The sequence below is a fragment of the Marmota flaviventris genome, chromosome X (genome assembly GCF_047511675.1).
Source record: "Marmota flaviventris isolate mMarFla1 chromosome X, mMarFla1.hap1, whole genome shotgun sequence".
NCBI classification, from domain to species: Eukaryota; Metazoa; Chordata; class Mammalia; order Rodentia; family Sciuridae; genus Marmota; species Marmota flaviventris.
Window position 1 is genome coordinate 65,803,346 of NC_092518.1, and position 9,246 is coordinate 65,812,591.

Here is a 9,246-nt window from a genome sequence, read left to right on the forward strand (position 1 = left end):
ATAGCATGTGTAAAGCACTGGGTTTGATCCTCAGCATCACATATAAATTAACAGATAAAGGCATTCTGTCCATCTACAAGTACAAAAAGGTTTTTGGGGAAAAAAAAAAAAAGAATCAAATAGACCACAACACAATAATACTGGATGACTTTAACATGTCTCTGTCATCACTAGATAGATCTTTCAAACAAAAACTAAATAAAGAATCTACAAATGGCCCACGTGACTGCCTGGCGGCCTCCAAGGGCCTGTGGGCCTCCGGGCAGCTGGCACCCGCGTGGGACAGAGGGCAGACTGGGGCTCCGTGACATTGAGGCCGGTCAGCGGTGGCTCCAGGCGCGGGGTCTCTCAGGCAGCGGCCTCCAGGCGGCCTCGGAGCCCTGGGCTGGGCCGCATCCGCCCCTCCGCAGACACCGGGGCATGCCGGCCTCAGGCTCAGACTTCAGCGCACCTTTGCGAGGCGCAGGCCTCGGGGAGGCTTGCCGCTGCGCTGTGATCTCGGCGACTTCCTTCTCCGCGTCCCAGGGACCGGGTCAAGCGGGGCCTCCAGCGCTTGGCCTCCCGCGCTTGGCCTCCCAGCCAGGCTACCACTAGCTGCGGGCTGGGTCCTGACGTCACGCCGGTTTCTTTGCCCTGGGAGGAAGCATTTTCAAGGGCTTCGTGAGCCTTCCCTGCAGGACAAGAGCAGGTGCAGTGTGGATGCGACAGAGCGGTGTAGAATGTTGGCTACCAGGGTCTTTAGCCTAATCAGCAAGGGAGCCATTTCCACCTCTATGTGTGCGCGAGCACGTGAGAGCGTGGTGAAGAGCGATGACTTTGCTTTCCCCAGGTATGTCAACCGGCGCGACTACCCATTGCCTGACGTGGCCCATGTCAGGCAGCTGTCCCCCAGCCAGAAGGCCCTGAAGGAGAAGGAGAACGCCTCCTGTAGCAACCTGACCAGGGATGAGAAAGTTGAGTTGTATCCTATTCAGTTCAATGAGAGCTTTGCTGAGATGAACAGGGTCACCAACGAGTGGAAGACTGGGGTGGGCGCAGCCCTGTTCTTCATTGGCTTCACCACCCTTGTTCTGATCTGGGAGAAGCACTATGTGTTCGGCCCCATCCCGCACATCTTTGATGAAGAGTGGGTGGCCATGCAGACCAAGAGGATACTGGACATGAAGGTCAGCCCCATCCAGGGCTTCTCCGACAAGTGGGACTATGACAAGAATGAGTGAAAGAAGTGAGAGCCCGCTGCTCACATGCTGGTCACTTCATATAGCTCTGCATCTTTACTGGAAACCCATTATGTCAAACAGAACCAGTGCTAATAAATGATGAGGGTAAAAAATACAATCTACAATCTAGACTGAACACACATATAAAGAAAATTTCTTTTTTAAATTAATTTATTTTAATTAGGTACATATGACAGCAGAATGCATTTTGATTCATTGTACACAACTGCAGCACAACTTTTCATTTCTTTGGTTGTACATGATGTAGTGTCACACCCTATGTGTAGTCTTACATGTATCTATGGTAATGATGTCCATCTCATTTCACCATCTTCATATATAGAAAATTCCATCGATCAATGACTGAACACACTTTCCTCTCACCAGCACATGGAACATTTTATAAAGCAGACCATATTTTATGTCATTAAGCAATACAAAAAATAGAAATAATACCCTGAATTATATCAGATCATCATGGAACAAATTTAGAAATTAATGATGTGATAAAAAATAGAAACAACACCAATACCTGGATACTAATTAATTCACTATTGAATGATGAATAGATAGCAGAACAAATCAGGAGTGAAATTTAAAAAAAAGAGGTAAGTGGGAAGAGTGATACAACATATCAAAATCTGTGGGATACTATGAAGGCAGTTCTATGGGAAAAGTTCTTAGTGTTGATCTCACACATTATAGAATAAAAAGGTACCAAATTTATAATCTAACATTCCATATTATGGTCCTAGAACAAGAAGAATGAATCAACACCAAAATCAGTTGATGACTGGAAATAATTAAAATAAGAGCCAAAGTCAATAAAATTGAAATTGAAAAAATTTCAAAAAAATCAATGAAAAAAAAAGCTGGTTCTTTAAAAAAATACACAAAATTGTATATTTTTGGTTAGCCAAGCTAACCAAAAGAAAGAGAGAAATTTTAACTATTAGAATTCATGACAAAAATAAAATATCACCACACACACTAAAGAAATAGAGATGATAATCAGAAACTATTTCAAAACTTTATACTTCAATAAGCTAGAAAATCTTAAACACAGTGACAAATTCTGAGAGACATATGACCTGCCCAAATTAAACCAGGTTGATATAGAAAATTTAAAGAGTAAATTTCAAGTAATGAAACTTAAGAAGCCACCAAAAGCCTACCAACAAAGAAAAGCCCAGAATCAAATGGATTTTCAGCTCAATTCTACCAAACCTCTAAAGAACTAATACAAACCTTCCCAAAATTATTCTGTGAAATAGAAAAATGAGAGAAGTCTTCCAAACTCATTCAATGAACCTAGTATCACCCTGATATCAAAACCAGACAAAATCACATCAAGGAAAGAAAACTTCAGACCAATTTCCTTGATGAACATAAATGCAAATATTCTTAATAAAATACTAGCAAATCACATATAAAAACACATTTAAAAGATAGTGCACCATGATCAAGTGGGTATTATTCCAGGGATGGAAGGATGTTTCAACATATGAAAATTTAAAAATGTAACTCATCACATAAATAGACTTAAAGACAAAAATCACATGATTATCCCAATAGATGCCCCCCCAAAATATTTGACAACATAGATCATCTATTCACATGTAAAACACTAGACAAACTAGGTCTGTAAGACACATGCCTCAACATTGTAAAAGCTATATATGACAAACCCAGAACCAACATTGTTTTAAATGGAGAAAAATTGAAAGCATTCCCTCTAAAAACAGGAATAAGACAAGAATTTTCACTTTCACCACTTTTATTCAACATGGTCCTTGAAATGTGAACCAGAGCAATCAGGCCAGAAGAGGAAATTAATGGGAGACAAATAGGAAATGAAGTCAAACTATCTCTGTTTTCCAATGACATATTTTCTATTTTGAAGACCCAAAATGCTCCACCAGAAAATTTTTGAACTCATAGATGAATTCAGCAAAGTAGGATACAAAATTAACATCCATTAATTAATTGCATTCTTATACTCCAATAAAGAATCAGCTGAAAGAGAAATTATGAAAACCATCCCATTCACAATAGCCTCAGAAAAATAAAATACTTGGAAATCAATTTTTAAAAACTCAAAGTATCTCTACAATAAAAAACTACAGAACACTACAGAAAAATAATTAAAGAAGAATATATAAGATGGAAAGATCTCCCATGCTTTGGATAGGCAGAAGTAATGTTGTCAAAAATGGCCATGCTACCAAAATTGCTATACAGATTCAATGAAATTCCCCCCAAAAAATCCAATGACATTGTTCTTAGAAATAGGAAAAAGAGTCATAATATTAATTTGGAAAAATAGGAGGCTCAAAATAGCCAAAGAAATATTTATTGAGAAAAATGAAGCAGGAGGCATCAAAATACCAGGCCTTAAATTAGAGTACAAGAACATGGTACTGGCATGAAAACAGACATGAAGACCAATGGAAAAGAATAGACTACACAGAGACAGACTGACATATATACGGTTATTTCATACTAGATAAATGTGTCAAAAATATATGTTGGAGAAAATGTATCCTCTTCAACAAATGGTGCTGGGAAAACTGGAAGTCCATATGTAATAGAATGAAATGTAACCCTCATCACTCAAACTGCACAATATTAAATTTTGAGTTGATCAAAGAACTAGGAATTAGACCAGAAAAACTTCTCTTGCCAGAAGAAAATGTATGCCCAACACTCCAACATGTCAGCTCAGGAACTGAGTTTTTATTTTTTCCTGATGCTTTATTTTTTATTTTAATAAATCATCTGCATTTTCTTCTATAATAAGCATAAAGAATATCAACCCCTTTGGTCATATTTATTATTTAGTAACTAAAGCATTAAATGACAATTTTTACTTTTAATATTATATTCCTTATATTTGACATTGTTTAGCTTTTATGTGGAGAAAAAGAGACCCAGGCACAAACCTTTACATTATGCACTTGCTAGGCCTGTAACATGATTTTAATAATATTATTTAATAATAATTTTAATAATATGTGGACAATTTCTATGAAGTGGGCAGAAAGGTATCAATAACAGTGATTGTAAAGTGACCAGTCAAGTGTTATGATCTTTGACCCATTTCAGGATCTGATTTATATTATCTTTTAGATCTTCTGGTTTATTGCTGGACAGTTGATGCACAATTTCTTCTTTTTAGGATGCTATGGCTTCTTCATAAAGAACTTGAAAAATCTCACACTGCATGATACCTTTTAATTTCTTCTCACCATAACCCCTTGTTTCAAGTCTTTTGTACAATACACTGTTATCTGTTCTCAACACAAAAACTACGTGAAACCAGCGTTCAGGGAAGAAATCACAACCATGGTAATCAACAATAGTTCCACCTTCTCTTATTTGGTTTTTTAACTCAACAACTACTCTATCTTCATCTAAAATGGGACAATCATACTCTTCATTATTTATAGCCATTATATAACTGCCCTTCTTGAGCTAAATCACCCACATTAATGTATTTCAGTCCTGATCTTGATGCAAGTTCTTTGCCTAGTATAGTTTTTCCAACCCCTGGAGTACCCAGTCTGGAACACTTGCAGTCCAGAGAACAGGCCAAGCTTGCCTGAACAGCCGCCCAAACCCTTCCAGACTCTGCCCACTAACCAGTGAGCAGAATGTTAGGTAACAACATAGTCTTCCACAAGACCATACAAGTGCTGAGGCTCACACGCTCAGCACACTATGGAGAGCAGCTGGAAGGGGGAGGAACTGAGTTTTTTAACAGAACCCCTAAAGTGCAAGAATTTTAAAAAATCAGTTAATGGGATGGTATCAAACAAAAATCTTCTAGCTTCTTCACAGTAAAGGAAACAATCAAGAGTGTGAAAAAGAGCTTACAGAATAGGAGAGAATCATTGCCACCTGCACCTCAGGACATTAATTTCCAGGCTGTACAAAGAACTCAAAAACTTAACACACACACACACACACACACACACACACACACACACACACATCCCAAGTAAGCCTATTAGTAAATGGCAAAGGAACTGAACAGACACTTCTCAAAAGAAAAAAAATACAAATGGTCAACAGAGATATGAAATAATGTTGAATAACTCTAATAATTAGGTAAATGCAAATTAAAACTACACTGAGATTTTAACTCACTCCAGTCAGAAAGGCAATTTTCAAAATTAATAATTATAATAAATGTTGGCAAGAATATGGGGGAAAAGGAACACTTATACTTTGTTGGTAGAACTGCAAATTGATGCAACCACTCTGGAAAGCAGTATGAATACTCCTCAAAAATCTAGAAATGGAACCACCATTTTACCCAGCATCCCACTACTTGGCACATATCCAAAGGATTTGAAATCTCCATACTAGATTGACACATCTGCATCAATATTTCTAGCAGCTCAATACACAATAGCTAAGCTATGGAGCCAACTTAGTGTCCTTCAACAGGTGAATGGAAAAAAATGTAATACATATACACAATGGACTATTACTCATCTATAAAGATGGATGAATTTATGATATTCATAAGTAAGTGTATGTATCTGGAAACTATCTTGCTAAGTGAAAATAAGCCAAAAATGTCAATTTTTTTTCTGATATGTTAAACTAACCCACAATAACGGGATATAGGGAAGACTAGCATTTGAGTAGATTAAACAAAGTGGAATGAAGGGAAGAGAAGGGGGATAGGAAAAGGAAAGACAGTGTTATAAATCTGACATAATATCCCTATGTATTTATAATGAATAGACCAAAATTTCACCATTATGTATATCCATAAGAATGTGGTCCTAATTAGAATAAGATATATTCTATACTTGTATAATTATATCAAAGTGGATTCTACTGTTGTGTATAACTGAAAAAAAAAACCTAAAAATAAAAAGAATGAGCTATCCAAAAATTTAGTTAAGTAAATAATCCCATTAAATACTTAGTACTAAACCTAACCAAGGAAGTGAAAGGTTTGTACACTGGGGGTACAAATATTGATGAAATAAATTTGTCATGAACAAATGGTAAGACTACAGTATTTATTTTATTTTTATTGCAATATCTGTACTCCCAAATAGATCTGTAAATTCAATGCTATTCTTCATCAAATTCCCAGTAAATTTTCTTTAGACAAATAGAAAAAATAATCCTAATAAACACATAAAACTAAGTATGACCCAGAATATTCTAAATGTTCTTGAGAAAGAACAAAACTAGTGTCCTCACACTTTCAGATTACAAAATCTTACAAAACTACAGTAATTAAAATAGTATGGTACTGGCATAAATGCACACATGTACACAAATGGAAGAGATCAATGACCCTAGAAATAAACTTACACATGTACAATCAACCAACTTTTAACAAAGGTACAAAGAATATTTAATAGAGAAAGGAGAGTCTCTTCCAAAACAGTGTTCATAAAATCAGATATACACATCCAAACAAGTAAAACTGGATCCCAACCTTGCACTAAAGTCACTAATGCCTTACACTAAAGTCAACTCAAAATGTATTAAAGATTTAAACATAAAACTCATAAAAAACAACATGGGGAAAACTTCCTTGATATTTGCATTGGCATTGATTTCTTGATATGACACCAGAAGCAAAAACAAGAAAAGCAAAAATAGGTAAGCAGGACTAAATAATCTTTTTTAAAAGATGTTCTGCACAGGGGCTGGGGTTGTGGCTCAATGGTAGAGTACCTACCTTGCATGTGTGAGGCACTGGGTTCGATCCTCAGTACCACATAAAAGTAAATAATAAAATAAAGGTATTGTGTCCATCTACAACTAAAAAAAAGCAAAGGATACTGTTGAGAGCCACAGCCTAAAGGGCCCCAGCAAACTTCCAGCTGATTGGCTCACAGCGGCCCCAGCAAAATTCCAGCTGCCAGCTGATTGGCTCCTCTGTGGTGATGCTCATTGGGCTGTTTCCCCACCCTTTCAGACCACGGAGCTGCTCATTGGGGGACTTTTTTGGCTCTGCCCACGCAACCCAGCCAATGGGCCTCAAGAGCAGGAGGAGTCCGGGGTTGAGAGGCTCCTGGGAAGCCTGTGGTGGCAGTTGGGCTCTGAGGGAATTCCTGAAGAGCTGTGTGGTGCTGCCTGTGTATTCTAAAAATAAAGTTCGTTTCTGCTTGACAAGTGGCTCCTGAATTGTGCCCAGCCAGACTGTGGCAGGATACAATCAAAAGAATGAGAATGCAGCTATAGAATGGGATAATAGTATTTGAAAACCACATATTGTTATAAGGGGTTAATTTCCAAATTCTTAAAACAATAAAACAAAAGAAACGAACAAAACAACACACTCAAAAACTGGGTAGCAGACTTTAACAGGCATCTGCCCAAAGAAGACACAAATGGCCAACAGATTCATGAATGCAGAACATGACTAGGGCTTGAATAGGATGGGCAGTACCAATTATGAGGGAATGTCATTCTCTTTTTTTATTATTATTAACAAGAAGAAGCCTTTCCAGATACACAGAAACAGTATGAGAAGTGACAATTTCCTTAAATAGCACTGGAATGTTACAGAATTCATTTTTCATTTTAGTTTTTACAACTTGTAGGCATCTACCGATAAAATCTTATCTACTTGGTCAATTGAAAAAAAAAAGTATTATGTAAACCTGTAAAAGTGGAAGAAATTTGGAAAAGAATGAAGCTATGGGACATACTGGCTAAGAAGTAAGTGTATCACAAATGATGATATTATGTATAGGAGGTAGTCATTCATAAGCTTCTTGGCAAGGCTTGATTTTTCTGTAGATTTCAGAGTCATCAACAGTCTGATTTAATTTTTTATTATCATTGACCATAGGAGTTGATATATACTCTATGTTGTCTGTTTCTAATTTCCAGCATCTAGGTATAATGCTTTTTGCTGTATTACAGTTGAGATCAATGTCCCTGACTAAATGGATGACTGTCACATTTATTTAAATATCCAAATTTACATCAAATAGAGCCCAAAAATCTTTATTTAAATGATATTACCAATGGAGTAGAAAAGACCAACAGCAAATTTTACTATGTTTAAAAGAATCCATTTTCTGAGTTGCTACTATCCTTTAAGCTGCATACCATTGTTGTGAAGTGCATTTTTAAAAGCATGAACAAATATTGTTGGCAAAACCAGTTTGCTTGTGCATCTGGGTAATCATGCTTTAGTCATCTCCAAACAAGAAAAGAGAGAGTAAAATCCTGGAAAACTCTGAAAGCAGTTGATGCCTAATGAAAGTAGCTATTTGATAAAGAAAGTTAAATTTTCTTCTGATTGGTTTCTACCTTTTCTTCATTTTATTCATTCAGAACTCACTCTACAGTATAATTTTTCTCTCATTAGGAGATGTGAAGAAAATATCTGAGTAAAAAAAAAAAAACTAGCACTGAAGAACGTATGCCAATTCATATGGTAATCATAAGGGAGAAGAGAAAAAGAAAATTTGAGTTATCATTGGGAAAAACAAAAGTCCAGTAGACAATATCAGGAAAGTGAGTTTCCACACTTTGTTGGGGAGGAATGGATATTGTTGCTTTAGATACTGGACAGTTAGAGCTGCAGGGAAAGAGAAGTTAGGAAACTGACATTTGTGAAATAAATCCAGTAAACTTAACACTATGTTAAAAACTTTATATAAATTGTCTTAGTTGATCTTTAAAAACAGCACTATATGTAGACAATTACTTATCTCACAAAACAGAAAATTAAATATGTCTATTGAGAATATTTTGGAGTGACATCGGAACAGATTTTTCTTGTTCCCTATCTATCTTGCATTTATCTTGCCTTCAGTTCCATATCCAGTCGCCTTCCAAACTAAAGCAAATAAAATTGATTTTGAAAAAAGAAGAAAATATCTAGAAACTAAAATAAAAAATAGCATTACATTAATGTACCTCTTTGTCACAGAGTCTTCTCCTCATCTCAAATTCCTAGCTAATGTGTTTCAGATGGGTGAAAGAGAGCATAATGATTTTTTATTAGTGCATAATAATTATACAATATAGTCAG

The 9,246-nt window shown here is 36.4% G+C and overlaps 2 pseudogenes; one reads left to right on the plus strand and one right to left on the minus strand.

Annotated features, from left to right (window-relative positions):
* The first annotated feature begins 719 nt into the window (after nucleotides 1-719).
* On the plus strand, nucleotides 720-1,247 carry LOC114090967 (cytochrome c oxidase subunit 4 isoform 1, mitochondrial pseudogene; annotated as a pseudogene).
* Nucleotides 1,248-4,295: 3,048 nt separating this feature from the next.
* On the minus strand, nucleotides 4,296-4,890 carry LOC114091130 (adenylate kinase isoenzyme 6-like; annotated as a pseudogene).
* Nucleotides 4,891-9,246: the final 4,356 nt, after the last annotated feature.